The sequence below is a fragment of the Sciurus vulgaris genome (genome assembly GCF_902686455.1).
Source record: "Sciurus vulgaris genome assembly, chromosome: 16".
NCBI classification, from domain to species: Eukaryota; Metazoa; Chordata; class Mammalia; order Rodentia; family Sciuridae; genus Sciurus; species Sciurus vulgaris.
Window position 1 is genome coordinate 15,158,744 of NC_136477.1, and position 19,270 is coordinate 15,178,013.

The window sequence follows — 19,270 nt, forward strand, 5'->3', positions numbered from 1 at the left end:
TACCACTGAGCCACAACCCCAACCCTCTGCAATTTATTTTAAAGAAATGGAGGGGGAACCTTTGTGTGCAGTGATGAATACACTGGCAGATCTAGTTTTTTCTAAATCTGTAATTTTTCAAAAATTAAAAGAAAAAAGGCCACTAATGCAAAATCCAGCAGCAGGTACTATGAAAAGAAAGTAACAGTAACAAAAACAGGCTGTTGGCCCAAGGTTCTGAGGTGTACTTGATCTGAACAAAGGGAACAAATTAGCACCCACATCCTTGAAGTCACAGGAAGGACTGAGAAAACTGAAAAGAGAAGCTCCTGATCCCTTGAGGATGAGAGTTCCTGTACTGACTAAAGTCACTTTACTTCAAGGCTCAGGCATCACACATGCCTATAATCCCACAATCCCAGCTACCTTGTGATGCTGAGACAGGAGGATCACAAATTCAAGGGCAGTCAAGGCAATATAGCAAGACCCTGTCCCCTGTCTCAAAAAAATGAAGAGGGCTGGGGATGTAGCTCAGTGGCAGAGGGTCCCTTGGTTCAATACCCAGCATGGGGGGGGGGGTGAAGAGAAACTGAAATGATAGAACTCCCTGCATTGTTAAGGCCAAAGAAAAGTTGAAACAATCAGAGACCACTAAATCTTGGGGCAGAAGGGTGGTTATACTGCAAATACGTGAACCCCTAATGATCGATATATGTGTATACATACACTATTTCTTTTCTTTTCTTTCCCTTTGGGAGTATTGGGGATTGAACCGGGGGGGTTTACCCCTGAACTATATCCTCAGACCCCCTCACCATTTTTTTTTTTTTTTGTAAATTTGAGACAGGTTCTAAATTGCCAAGGCTGGCCTTGAATTTGCAATCCTCTTGCCCTAGCCTCACAAACTGCTAAGATTACAGACATGCACCACCACTCTTAGCAGGTGTGCATATCTTTGAAACTCAAAAGACTGAAGTCCCTAAAAACTTTACAAAGGATTCTTTATTGGAATCAAAAGTTCCCCCATCAAGGCCTCTCCCCTTAAAAACAAAACGAAACAAAACAAAAAAAACCTCTAATGACATTTAAAAGCCAAGACTAAATTGAGGGACATGTAGATTATTAGAAGAGTACACAATTAGAGTCAATGTTAAAAATTTAGTACTAGACCAGTACATTCTCTTCAAAACACAGAAGTGACTTGTAATGGAATTTTCTATGTGCCTTCAGTAATCCTGTTATACCATATTACAAAAATAGAATTTGTTCCCTTGGAGTTCACTGGTTGCCACACAAATGGCATCAAAATGCAGTACATGTTAAGGTGAAGAAACGCACCACTGGTGCTAAAGAAGAAAAATCCTCATCACATCCAATACAAACTCAAACCCTTTTAATAATAAATGGGAGCAAGTACACCCAGAATACCACCTAAACATGTATTCCAGGATTGGGGAAGAGGAGTTTCACTCATTCATTTTAAGGTACAGTACACCAACCCACGGAAAACACAGCTGCCCTGCTCTGCCCTCCCCTCTAGGTTACACCATATTCTGCAGGAGCTGGGTCCCAGAGGGATGGCGCTCACAAAACACATACCCCTTCCCTAAGTTCAGTTTTCATGTTTCTGGTTGATGACATTCTCATACCGGCACATATTTATAAAACAATACCCACCTCATGCAACAGAAACAAGTTCTTTGTGGGTTGGGTTCACTATCTCTACTGGGCAGTGATAGAGAGAGAGGCTATTAGAGATTGTATTTCAAACAAAAAAGAGAAAATCTTAAAAAGTATGATGCACAACTGTAATTCCAACTACTTGAGACACTGAGGCAAGAGGATTGTGAATTCAAGGGCAGCCTGGGCAACTTAAGGAGATGACATCTCAAAATAAAAAAGAAAAAGGGTTGGGACTGTAGCTCAGTAGTACAGTGCTTCTGGGTTCAATCCCAAGTACCAAGTGGGGGCAGAGGGTAAAGGTAGTGGTGGGGTTCCTATTGAATTATAGAGGCAGATGGTATTTTTGATTCCAGCAAGACCCAAAAGGAAAGAAGCAGACTTGATGGCACTTCAGACCCTGTAAAGCCAAGTTAAGGGGTATATTAAGGGTTCAGCTTGCTCCTTCCATTAACTTTGTTTCTGTGATCCCACTACTGCTTACCACCTCCTGTTCACTAACATGTTTATATGGGGTCTGCTTCAGACTTCTGCTGCCCCAACACTTGGCTTCCTTTTAGGAGCTGCTGGAAAGCAGAGGCGGGACAAGTAGCAGGCATTTGCCTTGGTATGACTCTCCTCCCCCTGCTACTCAGTCGCTTGAGTTGTTTCTGGCTTAGATGAAAACTGTGGATACTAGATTCATCCATTCAACAACACCCTACATATTTCACAATGCCATAGGCTCTTGGGATTTGACACAAAGATTCTTGCTTTCATGGTTCACAAGGATAATCAAAAACAAAAACAAAAGGGCTGGGGTTGTGGCTTAGGGGTAGAGCACTTGCCTAGCATGTGGCACTGGGTTCAATCCTTAGCACCACACAAAAAAATAAATAAAGTTACGGAAAAAAACCAAAAAAACAAAAAACCACTCACCCACTTCTTGGAAGTGTTAAAACAACAACAAAATCCATGTGATATATTAGCATGTGGTAAGTGCAATGAGAGAAAAAAAAAAAAGGGACAGATGGAATAGGGCATTTTAACTTCCTGTTCCTTGTGCCTTTCACTAGTAAGGTTCTGTGGGTCCTAATCTCTTCTCAATTCCTCCAAATAATGTATTAAATATAGTGAACAAACCTTCTCCCCTAGACCATCTTATTCATGCACAAATTACTCTAAAGCAGGTTTCCAAGATATGTATCTATTTTGAACACTGGGGGCTATGGCTTACTTAAAACCAGGGCTTCCACTCTGTAATAGCTAGCTACACTACCATCTTTAAAGTTAATGAAAAAGGACTGAATTTATTTACCTTTGGGAAGTTACGTATAAGAAAATGTAGTTTTAGAGAAATGCAAATTAAAACTACACTGAGATTTCATCTCAGTCCAATCAGAATGGCAATTATCAAGAATATGAGGCTGTGTGCAGTGGTACAAGCAGGAGGATCATGAGTTCAAAGCAAAAGCAAGGCACTAAGCAACTCAGTAAGACCCTGTCTCTAAATAAAATACAAACTAGGGTTGGGGATGTGGCTCAGTGGTCGAGTGTCCCTGTGTTCAATCCCTGATATCTGCCCCCCCCCAAAGAATACAATTAACAATAAATGTTGGTGAGGATTAGGGGAAAAAGGTACACTCGTACATTGCTGTGGAACTGCAAAATGATGCAACCACTCTAGAAAGCAGTATGAAGATTCCTCAGAAAACTTGAAATGGAAACACCATTTGACCTAATCATCCCACTCCTCAGTATATAACCAAAGGACTTAAAATCAGCTCATTAAAGTGACACAGCCACATCAATGTTCACAGCAGCTCAATTCACAACAGTTAAGCTATGGAACCAAGCTAAGTGCCCTTCAACAGATGAATGGATAAAGAAAATGTGATACATACATACAATGGAATATTACTCAGCCATAAAGAAGAATAAAATTATGGCATTTGCTGGTAAATGGATGGAACTGGAGACTATCAAGCTAAGTGAACAAGCCAATCCCAAAAACCAAAGGCAAAATGTTCTCTCTGATATGTGAATGCTAACCCACAATAGCAGGGAGGTGGGGGCGTTCACTGGATTAGACAAAGGGGAATGGAAATAAGAAAGACAGTACAATGAATAGGACATAACTTTCCTATGTTCTTATATGAATACATGACCAGTGTAACTCCGTATCATGTACAACAAACCACAAAAATGGGAAATTAGACTCTATGTATGTATATGTCAAAATACATTCTCCTGTCATGTATAACTTTAAAAACTGCAATGCAGCTCATGTAATCAATTCTATACTACAACTTCAGTGATTTACATGCTTTTTGTATTTTGCCTAGATATTATTCTGCAGAGACAAGTATAAGCCAATTATCCTGACTCCACCCCTTAGATGGGTTACAATAGCAACCTGAAGGTTTACACTATTACACAGGCAGAAGTGGTTATTCCTTCTAGTAAAATCATTTTGCTAGGTAGTAACAAAATGATTCTTTAAATCAATGTCAACGTTATAAGCACTGCTGAATGACAACTACTCAGTTAACCAAAGTCAAATTTTTTTAGTTCAATAATATACATTCCAGTTTTAACTGGGAAAGCAAGCCAAAGAGAGACTGCTGGTTATAAATTGCCACTGCACTTAATGACCCTACCCAGGTCTTCTCTGGAGGCTAGAATTCAGCTCCTATGAGCAAAAGAACATTTTATGGGCTGGGGATATAGCTCAGTTAGTAGGGTGCTTGCCTAGCATGCACAAGGCCCTGGGTTCAAACCCCAGTACCACCCAAAAAAAAAAAAAAAAAAAAAAAAATTTTACAACCATCTGGGGAGGTGCCTTCCCATGGCTGTAGATTCAGATAACTTACACCCAAAAAGTCACTGCACTAGTGGAAACACTGGATTCAGAAGCCACAGCATTATTATGACATGATGGACTACAGAGAAAACTGTTTGGTGAAGAGGCAAATCTACGGATGTTTCCTTGAGAATAGGTCTCAAGTTTCATAACTTTGGACCTCTCTGAGAGGATTCCAGTCAAGGAAGGAAGGAAGGCAATGCTCTGCTCGTACTGGGTAGGCCGGAGAACAAGCATCACCTCCTGGAGTTAAGGGTGGCTCCACCCACACCACCTCACTGTGTAAGGTAAACCTTGAAATAGCTGTCTACCACCAGTTCAAGGAGGCCAATGACAGTACAACTTGAAACAGTGACATTTGAACTGAAAAACTAACAAACAATAAATATCTTTAACTCAAAGCAAGATTAGTTGAACCTGGATGCCCATGTAAAAACTGGAACTAAAAAACAAAGCTGAAACTGTACTGAGTGGTTCAGGAATTCCTGGCCATTTGAGCCTCAAAATATAGCCCCAAACCAAAGGTTCCAGGAGGGCAGTGCCAGGCATAAAGCTACCACAAAACCCAGCACCACCTAGAAGGCGAGCTTATCCCAGGTCCCAGGAAAACAGATTAGAAGTATCCCACGAAAGAGAACACCAGCAGATAAAGGTACAGAAACAGGAAGCAACAGCTGGCAATTTGACAGCATGCAGAGAGACAGCAATGCTGTTTCACCAAAAGAAAAACCAGCCAAAAATTTTTAACTGCCATGGCCAAGGGCAACAGCCTTAGCTGATCTGTGCAGGCACCACTTGTTTCAATCCTTGCTGAATACAACGAATGACCACTAAGGTGTCCCTATAAGTTAGCTACTGGAAAGAGGTAAGGCACACACATTAAGGGGTAAAAAATTGTGATAAAATACAAAGAACATAAAATTAACCATTTTGCCCATTTTAAGTGTCTGATTCAATAGCATCAAGTACATTTATATTGTTGAGCACTCATCACCATTATCCTTCTTCAGAACTTTTCATCATCCCAAACAGAAACTCTATCTGCTAACAGTAACTCCTCACTCCCTCCTCCTACCTGTGGGTAACCACTATTCTATTTTCTGTCTCTAGGAAATTTAATTACTACAGGTACCTCCTACAAGTGGAATCACAGTCTTTGTCCTTTTGTGTCTGGCTGCTTTCACTTTGTATAAAGAATTCAAGGTTGAACCGTGTTGTAGCACTTGTCAGAATTTCCTTCCTGGGCTGGCAGAGGGCTTGCCTAGTCTACGTAAGGCACTGGGTTTGAATCCCAGCATTGCAAAAACAGAAAAAAAGGAAAATAATAATAAATAAAAGAAAATGAGGGCTGAAGTTGTGGCTCAGTGGTAGAGTGCCTGCCTGGCATGTGTGAGGCCCTAGGTTCGAAACTCAGCACCGCATATGAATAAATGAAATTAAACAAAAGATTCACTGACGACTAAAAGAATACACATCGAAAAAGAAAAAAAAAAAGAAAATGAAAAACCTTATTTTTCAAGGCCAAATAATATCCCACTGCATGAATACTATGTTTTGCTTACCCATCTATCTCTAATAGGGACATATGGTGCTGTTTCTACATTTTGACTACTGGAAATAGTGCTGCTATCAGAATCAATGAAGGCATACCTATTTTTACCTCAGAGCAAAGACTGTCTATTTCATTCATTCATTTAAGTTAATTTTTCCATCTCAAATGACTTAGCAAAAGTAGCTTCAGTATTTAAATTAGGACCCTACTTCCTAGATTTCATAGGGCCCAGGTGTAGCCTATGGGTCTTCATAAACCAGATTACCATTGTCACCATCCTCAGACTAAGAAGGAGGTACTCTGCAATAAGACAACAGAGGAACAGACATAAAGAAAAGTGTTTAGTCAATCAGGTCCAGGAAAGTATGCAACTTGACTAGTTTATGTTTCCTCTTGCAAGATTGTGCCGCTTCTGACTCCAGATGCGATGTGCTACAAAAAAGTGGTGTACACATACCCGGCAGCATCTGGGACACCTTAAAAAATACTGCTGTCTGGGCCCTTTCCCACAGAGATTTCAATAAAAAGGGTCCCCAGCTGGAGCCCAAGTATTGGAATTTTCAAAAGTTCCCCCCTTTTAAGTGTGATTCTAACAATGAAGACATGCTTTTCAACTACTGTATGATCAAGTAATGGAGATTCATGGCAGAACACACCAAGAGTTTTTGAGTTTTCACAAATGTAACGCAGTAATTTTCCTATAATCTGAAGCAAAACATCTCTGTATTAAGTAAAACAAAAGAAAATGCCAAAGTGGAATATTCTCTTTCCCTGTGTTTCTGCACCTGTAACCATTAAAGGTCTGGATGTGTAGTTCACAATGGAGGAGTGAGACTGGCTGATTGATTTCCTTTGTAGCTAAGTGGCATATGTCCTCATGGAAGGCAGATGCCCTGGGCCTGTTGGATTCCTCTCCAATCTAAAAGTCAAAAGGATTAAGAGGAGGACTGATGAATGCAATTTCTGCTGCCAGAACTGAACATAACTGAAATTTGGCTATACTGCCACTGTGGAGGGTGGGGAGTGGGGGTGGGGGGAAGCAGATGACACTGAAAATGGCCCAGAAATCCCAGGGCACCTAGCACACGGAAGGAACTCAAGGTTAATCTCTTCCCCCTTTTCCCACTGTTTCTGCATAAGTCTTCTCAAAATACCACAGTCAGTCAACAACCTAGGACAGGCTTGTGTTTCCAAAGGTTCATGGAGCCAATTTTTGGGACTTTTCTGCTGGGTTCCCAGAGAAGAATGCTGTAATGATGGCTGAGTGCCAGGACTAATCCAAAATGAACAGAATTGCAAATCCCCTCAGAGCCTGGGGCTCAAGGGCCTGGCTTACCTCCAAGATCGCTGAGAGGCAGAGTCACACTGAGGGGCATATCTAGGGCCCTCAGTGGTGAAGCTGTACGGCAGTAAAGGATAGTAAAAGGTGGGCAGGCTGTCCCAGGGTCCATGCCCAAACTGCCATTCAGAAAGCAAAGAACCATTATACCCCGCTCCAAAAAGGGAGGAGATAAAATTCCACCTCAGTTATGAACATTTTCTTAATTGTTTCAACACTCACCATCACACCATGTGCCATTATAATTTCCTAGTCTGCAACCAATTAGAGATTCTGTGAAGGGGGACGGCAGCCCAGGGAACAAATCATATGGCTAAAGCTGAACCTTGATAGAACCTGTCCACCCACCAAAAAACAGTGTGCTGAAGGAAGCTATGCCACACCAAATTGTAGCCAGGGGGTGCCAGGTGTGCGCATCTGATGTCTACACATTTACACAGATTGCCCTGCACCTCAGGGCACCTAGCACATAGAAGGAACCCAAGGACTCGAGCAGGTTCCTCCTTGCTCTCACAGGTACTTGCTGTGAAATGTCCTCTGAATACACTAGGTCTCCCATGCTTGGAATATCCTGTCCTCTTCATGGCACCTCACCTGCCTACCACCAAGTCTGGTGTGAGTGGCCTTCCCAGCTGTTCCTGGGGTCAGATTTCATCTTATAATCACAGGATCTACTTAATGCTAAGAAACTAGATGCTCTCCCTTTGTGATATGGAACAAGGCAAGGATGTCCTTTCAATCACACTGAAAATCAAACTAAATGAAATTAAGGAAACAAGAGTGATACAGGTTGGAAAGGAGGAAATAAAACTATTTATTTACTTATTTACATGACCATCTACTGGAACTAAGAAGCAAGGTTATTGATACCAGGTTAATAGATAAAAGTCAATTACTCTCCTACATACCAGCAACAAAGAATTAAAATTTGAAATTACAATCACTACACCTTCCATACTGTGATACTGTGATCATATTTATTCTTCTTCTTCCAAGTTCATATGGACAGCATTATGTGAGTACCTAGCAAGTTGAAGGTCTCAATAAATGTTTAAAGAGGCCAGATGTCTGCAGACAATATTACAGCTGCTGAAGTGAGCAGGGTGCCAAGGGGACCAAAACAAGGTGTGAGGTGGTACACAAGTTCAGTCTCCTGACCTCCCAATCTCAGTGAGCTTCTATAGCACCCCTTCACCCAACAGCAGGGCTTCAAGTATGAAAATTCAGGGTCATAGAAGAAAACAAACCAACTTGTCTTAAATCCTCTGAAAATAAATTTAACAAAGGGGGTGTGTTGACAGAGACTTCAGTAACATCAACATGTTTGTTTTTCTAAGCACATAACCCCAGTTGCAGCTGCTCCTTCCTCATTTTGTGTGTCTGGGGATGGTGGTGACCAACTCCACCCTAGGTGAACCAACTAGATCTCTGCAGGCACCTCAGACCAAGGGGGAAGGGATTCTAAAATCTACCTTGTATTTTTATAAGGACTATTACAAAAAAAAAGAAAGAAAGAAAAAGTAAAAGCAGTCAGCAAGTTTCTAACAGATAAATACACATAAAAATAATACATACACAGACAAAAGGTATGTTCCCCTACTAAAAATGGTCTTCACAGGATATAAAATAGGAACAGTCCTCAGCTACATTCTCACCACCTTGACAAAAGACACAAGAAGACAGCCAGGGCAGGTATTATCTCTTTATGGCACCCTCAAATGTAGGAGGACTTGAACTGAGCCCTTCTACTAACTAGGTCATAGAGACTGAGATGCTTTCCAAGTTGTTCCTTCTGCTAAGAAAACAGGAGATGGAAAATTGCTTCCTCACTTTCCTAATCAATCAATCTACAAAATATACCAGAGGACTGAGGCCCCCCAATTTGCCTTCACTTGATTTTTGAATTGCCTTGGGGTTTTTAAATTGCTCTTTTTGCTCTGAATACTTTTTGAGTCTTTAATCATCAATGGCTGACATACTCCCAATACTATTGTCTACTGGGCAAACACGAGGGACTTTACTTGCATAGCTAATGGGTCTCTTTCAGAGACCTGCATTTGTACAGGGTTCAGGTCTAGTGGGGAATGCCACACTTACCCACAAAAGGAATGCAGTTGTGGGCTCCAACTAGGAGAGTCTTGTTTCCTCTGTCTGAGGCCAGCCCTCATCACAGGAAATGATGGAAGAGTCAGAAAGTTAGGTGAAATGTAGAGTAGCACACAAGGACCCAGCAGCGGGGGCGGGGGTGCTGCTGGAGCCTGTGTGTGTTCCCATTCCCAGTGTCAGGCATTTCTGCAATCTCACCTGTGAGGTGAAAGGGAAGTTAAAGGAACCTCAGTTATAACCAGTCATGTTCCTAGTTGGGAGTACCACTAGAGTCACAATATGATGAGCTGCCCAACACCAGCAGCCAACAATCACCAGAAAGGTGCCTCTCTGCCTGTCCTATGCAAGACCCAGTTACTCAAAACCCAATTTGGACTTCATTATTAAGCAATGGCTTATTTGTGGACTCTGGAGAGGACACAAACATGGGTACATGTTTACAAACAGAAACAGTGTACACACTACTGGAATATTTGGCTTCTTTTTGCCTAGACCTTCGCTAAGTCTGTGCAAGACTAGTTAACTCAAATGGTTTTCAAGAGAACAACTGTAACACACTTTCCTTGCATTCTTCATGTAAAAAGCTGTGGTCACATCCCTTTTTTTCCCATCCCACCCTGAAAAACAAATGAAAAGAACTCCCACACAGCTTCCCCAACACCTATGGACTAAACCAAAATTGTAACAATCTATTTCCAACAAGAAAATCAGCAGCACACAAATATATAAAATCACATCCTTTGTGAAATAATCAATCCAACTCCACCCAAGACCTAAAGAAAGAAAACTGGCCACACACGAAGATATCCCTGGATTCCAGCACTCGGATAACTGTGGGCACATTCTGATGTCATCCCTGCAGGTCATATCCTAAACATTATAGCAACAACCTGCTTCTATTGGCATATAGCACTTCCTCAGTTATAGGGGCAACATAAACACTTGCAGGAGTGGACAGTCAGGGCACAAATACACTCAGTTATCCCAACCATCTGCCTAAGTAAGACATCCCACTTCATAGAGGCAGAGACTTCCACACTGGGCAAGAGAGGCTCTCCTGGTCAGGAGCTGCTAATTTGGTTTTTTTTTTTAGTTGTTGATGGACATTTATTTTTTTTTTAATTTATTTATATGTGGTGCTGAGAATCGAACCCAGTGCCTCACACATGCTGGGTGAGTGTGCTACCACTGAGCCACGATCCCAGCCCTAGGAGCTGCTTATTTGTGACCTGTGTCTTGTCTCAGGTAGGACGCTGCATCACTCTACTAGAAGGTGATTGTTAAGCAATGAATGGACAAAACCCTCCACCCCCACTCCCAGTGTACATTTTTAAAAGAATTCTCCAGTAATTCAGATTCATGGTTACCAGGAAATTCTGCAGCTTTCATATAAAGTCACCCAATTCTTTTGCAGTGATAAAGGTGCCCAGTCAGCAGAGTTATCAACTGGAGAGTATCATGGCAGGGATGGGGGATGGGAGGAAGGGGCATGAAGTAGGACCTAGGTATCCAGACTCAGTTGCCAATTCCAGCTAAGGAGCTGGCTCACAGAATTTGCAGTCTGTTTTATGATTTTTCAGCCTCAGGCAGAACTCTCAAATATGACTACATGTTGAGAGGCACATGAAAACAGGGGCATACTTCTATAGTGTTTTTTAGTTCCAATGTAAGTGAACTCTGGGGCATAATTTTCTCCTTCCTCCTCCCCAGGGCAAGGCTTCAGTAGTAAATCACCATTACTCTGGGAAGCAGGACCTAGAATTTCAGGGCTACCTTTCCTTATAGTAAGCAGTCATCTGCTTCTGCCCACTCTGGTCTTCTAAGGATTATAAACAAAAACACAACTTAATTGCTGCTCTAGAGAGAGCCTGCAAAGTAGTAGCTCTCATCTCTCACTGAACAATCGCTAGGGAGCTTGTTTTAAAAATCCATGTGTGGGGTAGGGGAAGGACCACCTGTAGCAAAATGAAAAGTTGCACACACTAGTCTGGGAATATAGCTCAGTAGTGTTGCCCAGCAGGTCTGAGTACATGAGTTCAATCCCCAGTACCACAAAAGGGGCGGGGGGTGGGGGAGAGGCAGGTGTGTATGTGTGGGGGGCGATGCATACACACAAAACCAGAAAATACAATTATAGTTGGTTAAGAGATAGAGAGAAAATATTTTAAAATTACTTATCTCACAAAGGACTAGTATTCAGAATATATAAAGAAGCCCCAAACTCAAGGAAAAAACTTTTTAGAAAAGATTTGGAAATACTTTATCAAAGAGCAATATAGGGCCAACAGACATCTGAAAAGATGCTCAATAATTATTTATTAAGAAATACAGGGGCTGGGGAGATAGCTCAGTCGGTAGAGTGCTTGCTTTGTAAGCACAAGGCCCTAGGTTCGATCCCCAGCCCCCCCCCCCCCAAAAAAAGAAAGAAAAAGAAAAAGAAATGCAGGGCTGGAGAGTGGCTCAGTGGTAGAGCACTTGCCTGGCTTGTGTGAGGCCCTGGGTTCAATACTCGGCACAAACCCCTGACAAAACTAAGTGCCAGTGAAGAACTCTCATCCACTGCTGATAGGAAAGAAAAATAGCATAGACACTCTGGAAATGTCTGACAGTTTCTTATAAAGCTCAAATATACTTATTCTAATTACCCAGCCATCCCATGTACAGGTCTTTAACTGAGACCTACAGAGAAGGGGAGGGAGGAGAGAAAACATGGCTGCGCATGGAGACACACACACACACACACCTGTAATTCAAGCTGAGAGACTGACATAGTAAAATCACAAGTTCAAGGCCAGCATGGTCAGCTTAGTAAGACCTTGTCTCAAAATAAAAAATAATTGCTGAGGATGTAGCTCAGTGGTACAGTACTGAGTTCAAATCCCCGTATCACAAAAAAAAGGAAAATATGTTCACACAGAGACCATTTTATAGCAGCAGCTTCATTCAAAACAACCACTGAGACCCCTCCCCCACCACTGCAGGGAGGTCCTGAGGGTGCTGTTTTGCAGGGGAGGAGAGAGATCAGGCAAGGACGGTCTATTCAGAACCCCAAGGTCCAATGCTAACCCGGGAGACTAAGTGACAGACATCATTAGGCTTAGATCCCTTCACCCTACCCAAGCAAAAAAAAAGCCCAAAATGGTTCAGAGGATCCAAGTTCAGGTTTTTTCCAAAGATTAGCAGGCTTACAAATAGTGCCTGATGGTTTGCTCAACAGATGTTCAATCAGACTCCACTGTGGAGGGATATATAATGCAAACTATTCTCTTTCTGGAAAGATTCATCTATCTAGTGTAGACTGGGAGTTCCTCCAAGACAAAGGGCTACTGGAACACTGCTGAACAAGTAACAATTACAAAGTGCTTTTCTGAAACAAAATCTCTAGTTAAGATAAAGAAAGGATTCTGTAACTTGAAAGTAATCAAGAATTGGAGTAGGTTGTGGGACCCCTGCATTTACACCTGCTGGAGAAGAGAAGCAACTCCTAGCTTAGAGTGGGGAAAAGCTGATACCCAGGTATCCAAGAGAATTTAATGTATAGCTAATCATTTGAGAGAACTCAATTGTGCTAACAGAGCAAAGCTGCTATTTAGAATGTTTTTCATACTAATGTTTCCTGGAGGAACTTGGCCCAATTTTTAAAGTGTTGATTAAATCTCAAACTAGTAAAGATATTTGTCTCTGCAACAATGGGGAAAGGAAAAGAATTCCTAGACAACAAAGAGCCAGATTCAAAACCTCCTTCGGCTTCAATAGCAGAACATCTTCAGGTTCAGAGGGAAAAAGCAGCATTGAACAATTCTGCCTGTGAACTGAGTTCCTGTGATTAAATCATATAACTGCTATTACAATAAAATACAAAAGAGCGAGGGAAGAGCTGGATATGGCAGCTCATGCCTATAATTCCAGAGACTCAGGAAGCTGAGACAGAAGGATCATTAAAAGTTCAAGGTCAGCCTCGCCACTTAGCACAACCCTGTCACAAAATAAAATATAAAAAGGATTGGGGATGTAGCGACCCTAGGGTACAGCCTCAGTTACCACCACCCCCTCCCTGAAAAAAGTGCTAGAGATAAGGCCTCCTGGCACCATAACCTCTATCTCCACACCCAGACCACAGGATTACCTGCAATCAAAGTTTGTCTCAGTCTTGTGTTCTGTTTTTAATGGAATATTGTATGTCAGTCACCTTTAACTGTGATGTTATAGCCACTACCTTGTGAAGGGCCCATGAGCATATAACCACTCCTAGCTATTTATGTTGGGATGTTTCCAGTTTTTCAGGTATTATCATTACAGGGTCAAGAGAGGGATCAACAAGCATTTGACATCTAATTATTATGTGCCCTGCTCCACAGTCCCCACCGTGAAAGATACAGGTCAAAGCCCTTGACTAAGATGCCAACAAAAACATTCACCACAACAGACTCCATTGGCAATGCTTGGACTTAGTGCCCTTTGGACAACTGAGGCCCTCATTCTGATGTCTCACCATCAAGGGCTAGGACTGAAAGAGTTCAGAGCACACAAAGAAATGACCAACCCAAGCTTCACGGTCATTACTCTCCTCCAGAGAAGACAAATTTAAAGCCTCTCTTATTCCACCATCTTAAGCCTACCATACAATCCCAATCCATCCTATCCCTTCACAAGTCATCCAGAGAAGACACATTGCAACACAAATGCCAGGCAACCACCAGATCCCTAGCAATCTGTTTGCTTGCCCTCACGAACTGACGATGTCTTCAACTGTGGTCACTAAAGCATTTCTACCTCAGAAAGCTTTGTTCCACTCATGGCCTTAAGGCTCCTCACAATGGTTAAGCAAGCGGTTGTCTGGATTTAGCCTTGTGACGACACTAGGGACATAGTGAGCAGTTAGAACATGTTCTTATGCTTTCATTTCTAGAATGCATTTCATTTCACACCAAATAAACTCAGCTCTAGGACTCACTGAACACCTGTGTGCACTGGGAAAGCTTTCCATGTAGCTATACATTCTCCAGGCTGCTAGTGCCCTGCCAGGGAATTGCTGAGCAGCCAAACCCAGGCTGGCCACAATGCCTGTAGTAGTTGGCAGGCAATATGCTAGCAGCAATTTTCCCAGTTAAGTGCCAACTTTCCCTGAGTGTCCACATGCTTAGGGAACACTGCTGGATTCAGATCAAGAAGCAATTACTGAATGCCTATGAGGCAGAAGGCTCAATGTGTTTGTATGTTATATTCCAATCTCATGAGAGCCTTGCACATGGTAGGATCTAGGAACTCAGTTTTACAGTTGAGGAAGGGATACTAAAGAAATCAGCGATTTATCTGAGATCACAGAATCCATAAGAGATTTAGAATCTACATGACTCCTCACCCTATTACCCCCCCCCACAAATCATTTTTGGATGAATCAAGGGCATAAACTGGATAGGCAAAATCTTACAACATTATTCTTAGAATAGAGAATATATTTGACTTCAGGGTAATGTTCTTCCCATAAACCACAAAACAAGGATTCATAAATTCAGACACATTAAAATTAAGATCTTCTGTTCATCAAAAGATACTATTGAGGGGTCATCAAATGAGGGGAAGATATTTTCAAAATATATTATCCACAATGATCCTATAAAGAACTACAAATAATTTTTTTAAAAAAGATATACAACCTAAAAGAAATTAAACAAAAGACTTACACAGACACTGTAAACATAGACAATGAATAAATACAAGGGATGCTCAGCCAGACACATGCCTATACTCCCAAAATGTGGAAGTCTGAGGCAAAAGGATTCCAAGTTCCAGGCCAGCGAACTTAGTGAGAACTTGTTTCAAAATAAAAAAGGAAAAGAAAAAGAAAAAACAGGGCTGGGGCTATACCTCAATGGTAAAGCACCCCTGGGTTCAACCTTCAGTACTGGAGTGGGGAGAGGAAGGACAGTCGTTCAGCTTCATTAATTTATAACTCTGGTCACAATGACATTGTATATGATCAAAACTAGAAAAAAAAATCCATTAATTTAATGGTAGCAAAAACATGGTTCAACATTTTGGGATATAGGAAGGTAAACTGCTGCAACTATTTTTGAAAATAATCTGACACTGTGGTTATCCCTGATAGCCTTGCAAATCCTTTCCTGGTCATTTGCTGAGAAACCTGCACATCTCACATGAATGCAGAATGTTCATAACGGTGTTTCTTTCACCCTTCAATATGAACAACTCTAAGGGCTGGGAATGCAGTTCAGTAGTTGAGCACTTGCCTAGCATGTGCAAGGTCCTGGGTTCAATCCCAGTACTGCCCAAGGGAAAGAAAAAGAACAACTCTAGTCAGTAGAGTGCTTGCCTTGTAAGCACAAGGCCCTGGGTTCGATCCCCAGCACCCAAAAACAAAACAAAACAAAACAAAACAAAACAAAACAAAACAAAACAACAACTCTAATGACCCAAATGTTCACCAGTACAAGAATAAATAATCCATGCCACATTCACACTTCAGTGAAGATGAGTGAGCTATACCTACTGCAGCATATTTGAATCACTAACCCCATAAGCCCCAAGTTTTAAATTGTTACTATTTCAATGAAACTGACAAAGATGCATTAAAATAGCTAGGAAATCATAATCTAGATCTTATACATACCTTATATATACTTTCATAAACATGAAATATATTTTTCAAATGCTCTAATCATTTGCCTAATCACAAGAAAAGAACTTTAAAAAATCTCACACTGGGAGTTACAAATCAGTCATTCAAATTTTAAGTGCAAACCAAACAATCACCTACAACTGAGTCTCACAGCATCTCCAGGAAAACTGAGCATTTCAGGGTGGGTAGGTACAATGCTCTCTTCTATGCTTGACTTCTATTTGTCCCAAGCAGAACTTGATCCCAAATGTAGGACCTCCATAATCCTGGAATGGTAGGTGGAAGGCTTGTTATCCAACCCCCCCCCCCCTTTTTTTTTGGATAGGAAAACAGGCCTGGAGGCCAAGTAGCTTATCCCAGGATGACTACCCAAATTTCAGTGAGCAACTGTTTTCAGCTTCAGTACTAAGAGCCACAATGGTACTCATCTGCTTACCTCTTAGGTAGTCTACTCCATTTTCACCAGGCTACCAAACACATCAGAGAAACAGGTAATTCAACTAATCAACTAATCAAGAAATCCAACACTCAGTGACTATCCCATTCCTTTCCCAAGACAAAATAACATCAATGATGGTGAAACAGTAAAGAGCAGCTTCACTGATATGTCTGGTTGCCAAACCTGTGAGGTACCACCTGCAGAAGATCCCTAATGAATCAAGTCTTCATCTTCCAGATGAAGCTGTCAACCAGAAGTTGTTCAGCACAAGCTCAAAGAGTAAGATGGTTTGCTTGTGAGTAAACTCAAATGTGAACTGGAATCCTTGAACCAAGATCTCAGTATCGAACTACTAAAAAGATCAATTAAAATACTAGCTGAATAAAAACACATAAAATAAGCCCAATAATACAGACTTTGAATTTAACAACTTAGATGGTGCAGTGGTCCACACTTGTAATCCCAGGTACTTGAGATTCAGAAAGAACTCAAGTTCAAGGTCAACCTCTGCAACATAGCACAACAACGTCTCAAAAATAAAAATGGCTGGTGGTGAAGTTCAATGGTAGAGCACCCCTGGGCTTAATCTCTAGTATGATCAACAAACAAACATCATCTTGTCTACACCATGCATTCAGGTCTGCACCAAGGACCATCTTGTAACTGGTCACATAACAAGACTCACTTGAAGAAAATATATCCTCCAAGAACCTGAAAACATAACCACTTTTCATTCAACTGCTGCTCAGAGTGGTAAGGGAAGGGTTACAAAGCAGAAGCCAGGTGTGGTGTGTCCTCTGTAATCTCAGTTATTTAGGATGCTGAGGCAGGAGGATCACAAGTTGGCAGTCAGTATGAACAACTTGGCACAACCCTTTCCAAATAAAAAGTAAAAAGGTTTAGAGATGTAGCTCTGTAATTGAAGGCCCCTGGGTTCAATCCTCAGTATCTGGTGAGTTTAAAAGGAATTTGTGCTGTAATAAAAAATAATAATAATAAAAATCAACAAGTACTGTAAAAATGTGAAGAAATCAGAACCTCAAACACTGCTGGTGGGAATGTAAAATGGAGCAGCCACTTTGGAAAACAGTATGGCAGTTCTACAAAAGGTACCTAAACAAAGGTACTGTATGATCCAGAAATCCCCTATACTCCTAAGTATATACCAAAAAGAAAGGAAAACATTTGTACACAAAAACATATGAACATTCATAAAAGCAAAAAGTAGAATTACCAAAATACCCATGAGGGGCTGGGGCTGTAGCTCAGTGGCAGAGTGGTTGCCTAGCACTTGTAGGACACAAGCACCACTTGTGAGGATCCTTAGTACCACATAAAAAAATAAAAAATAGGGCTGGGGAGATAGCTCAGTCGGTAGAGTGCTTGCCTTGCCTTGCAAGCACAAGGCCCTGGGTTCGATCCCCAGCACTGCAAAAAACAAAAACAAAACAAAACAAAACAAAACAAAAAAAAAAAAAAAAAAAAAAAAAAAAACAAACCCATGAACTGATGAGTAAACCATCTCATCTATAAGGATGAACCAGATTTTCGCGGGTGGGGGGACATCCTTTTTGGGGAGCAAATTATATAATATGGTAATCAATCTCCAAGCTACCCCACTTACAAGGACTAATGTTCAATATCCAAGGATCACTAAAGGAAGAAGAGTAGAAAGTAAAAGAAGTTGTCCAGGCGTAAGTCATTAAACAGACAGCTTGCCATTACAGGCATCACTAGAGGCTTGCCTACCCTCTGCTACATTTTATCAAGAGTCAGAGGAGACCCCCTGGCTTAAAGCATTTCAGAAATTAAGCTCTCTGAATACCTTCTGAGGCAATACATAGAGAAATGTTAAGCTACTTTGATTCTCGGAGTCATTTCTGGAGGAGAGAGCTGAAATCAAGACAGAATTCAAACTACCTGCTATGTGAATTTTTATGTAAAGTGCACAGGGTGAGATAACTTATAAGGTAAGATCCTAGCAAGTAAAGGAGTGAGGCCTAATCCATCTTTAACAGGCCTCTGATTTTTCTTTTAGGCTGCTCTGAAAAACAACTGGCTAAACATCCTGATGCCACTGCTTGAACCATCTCCACTGCCCTTGGGTCCACTTTTTACAGCCACCCCTACAAAATTCTCCCAATCCCCAATCAGTTGCAGTGTGCAGGCAGTATCCAGGGAGGTTTGTAGGGACCAGCAGTCTTCTGTGTTCACAAAGTGAACAAGTATGTGTGAATAACCACTTGCCTTGTGGTTATTCACACACCCATGTTCACTGCAGCATTATTCACAACAGTAAAGAGGTGGAAGAAACCCAAGTGTCCAAGAGCAGGAGATAAAATGCTGCATATCCACACAGTGGAGTATTATTCAGTTTTTAAAATGAAATTCTGACACATGCTACAACACTGATCAATCTGGAAGACATTATGCTAAGTGAAATGCCAGTCACAAAAAACAAATCCTATCTGATTTCATTTATATAACATATCTTGAATAGTCAACTGACAGAAACACAAAGTAGACAGGTAACTGTCACAGTTTGTTGAGGGGAGGAAAATGAATTGTTCAATACTTTGTTTTGCAAGAGAAAAAAAATTTTAGCTGGGTGTGATGGAGCACACCTATAATCCCAGCAACTTGGGAGACTGAGACAGGAGGATCCTGTGTTCAAAGCCAGTCTCAGCAAATCA

The 19,270-nt window shown here is 41.3% G+C and overlaps 1 protein-coding gene and 1 long non-coding RNA gene across 2 annotated transcripts in view; one reads left to right on the top strand and one right to left on the bottom strand.

The window, feature by feature from the left end:
• BRD4 (bromodomain containing 4) overlaps window positions 1–19,270 on the bottom strand; it is an 84,469-nt gene that overhangs the window by 50,314 nt on the left and 14,885 nt on the right. The window lies entirely within an intron of this gene.
• Window positions 9,710–15,349, top strand: LOC306645939. Its single transcript, XR_013759765.1, has 2 exons — window positions 9,710–10,084; window positions 11,822–15,349. It is a non-coding gene; the product is annotated as an uncharacterized lncRNA (long non-coding RNA).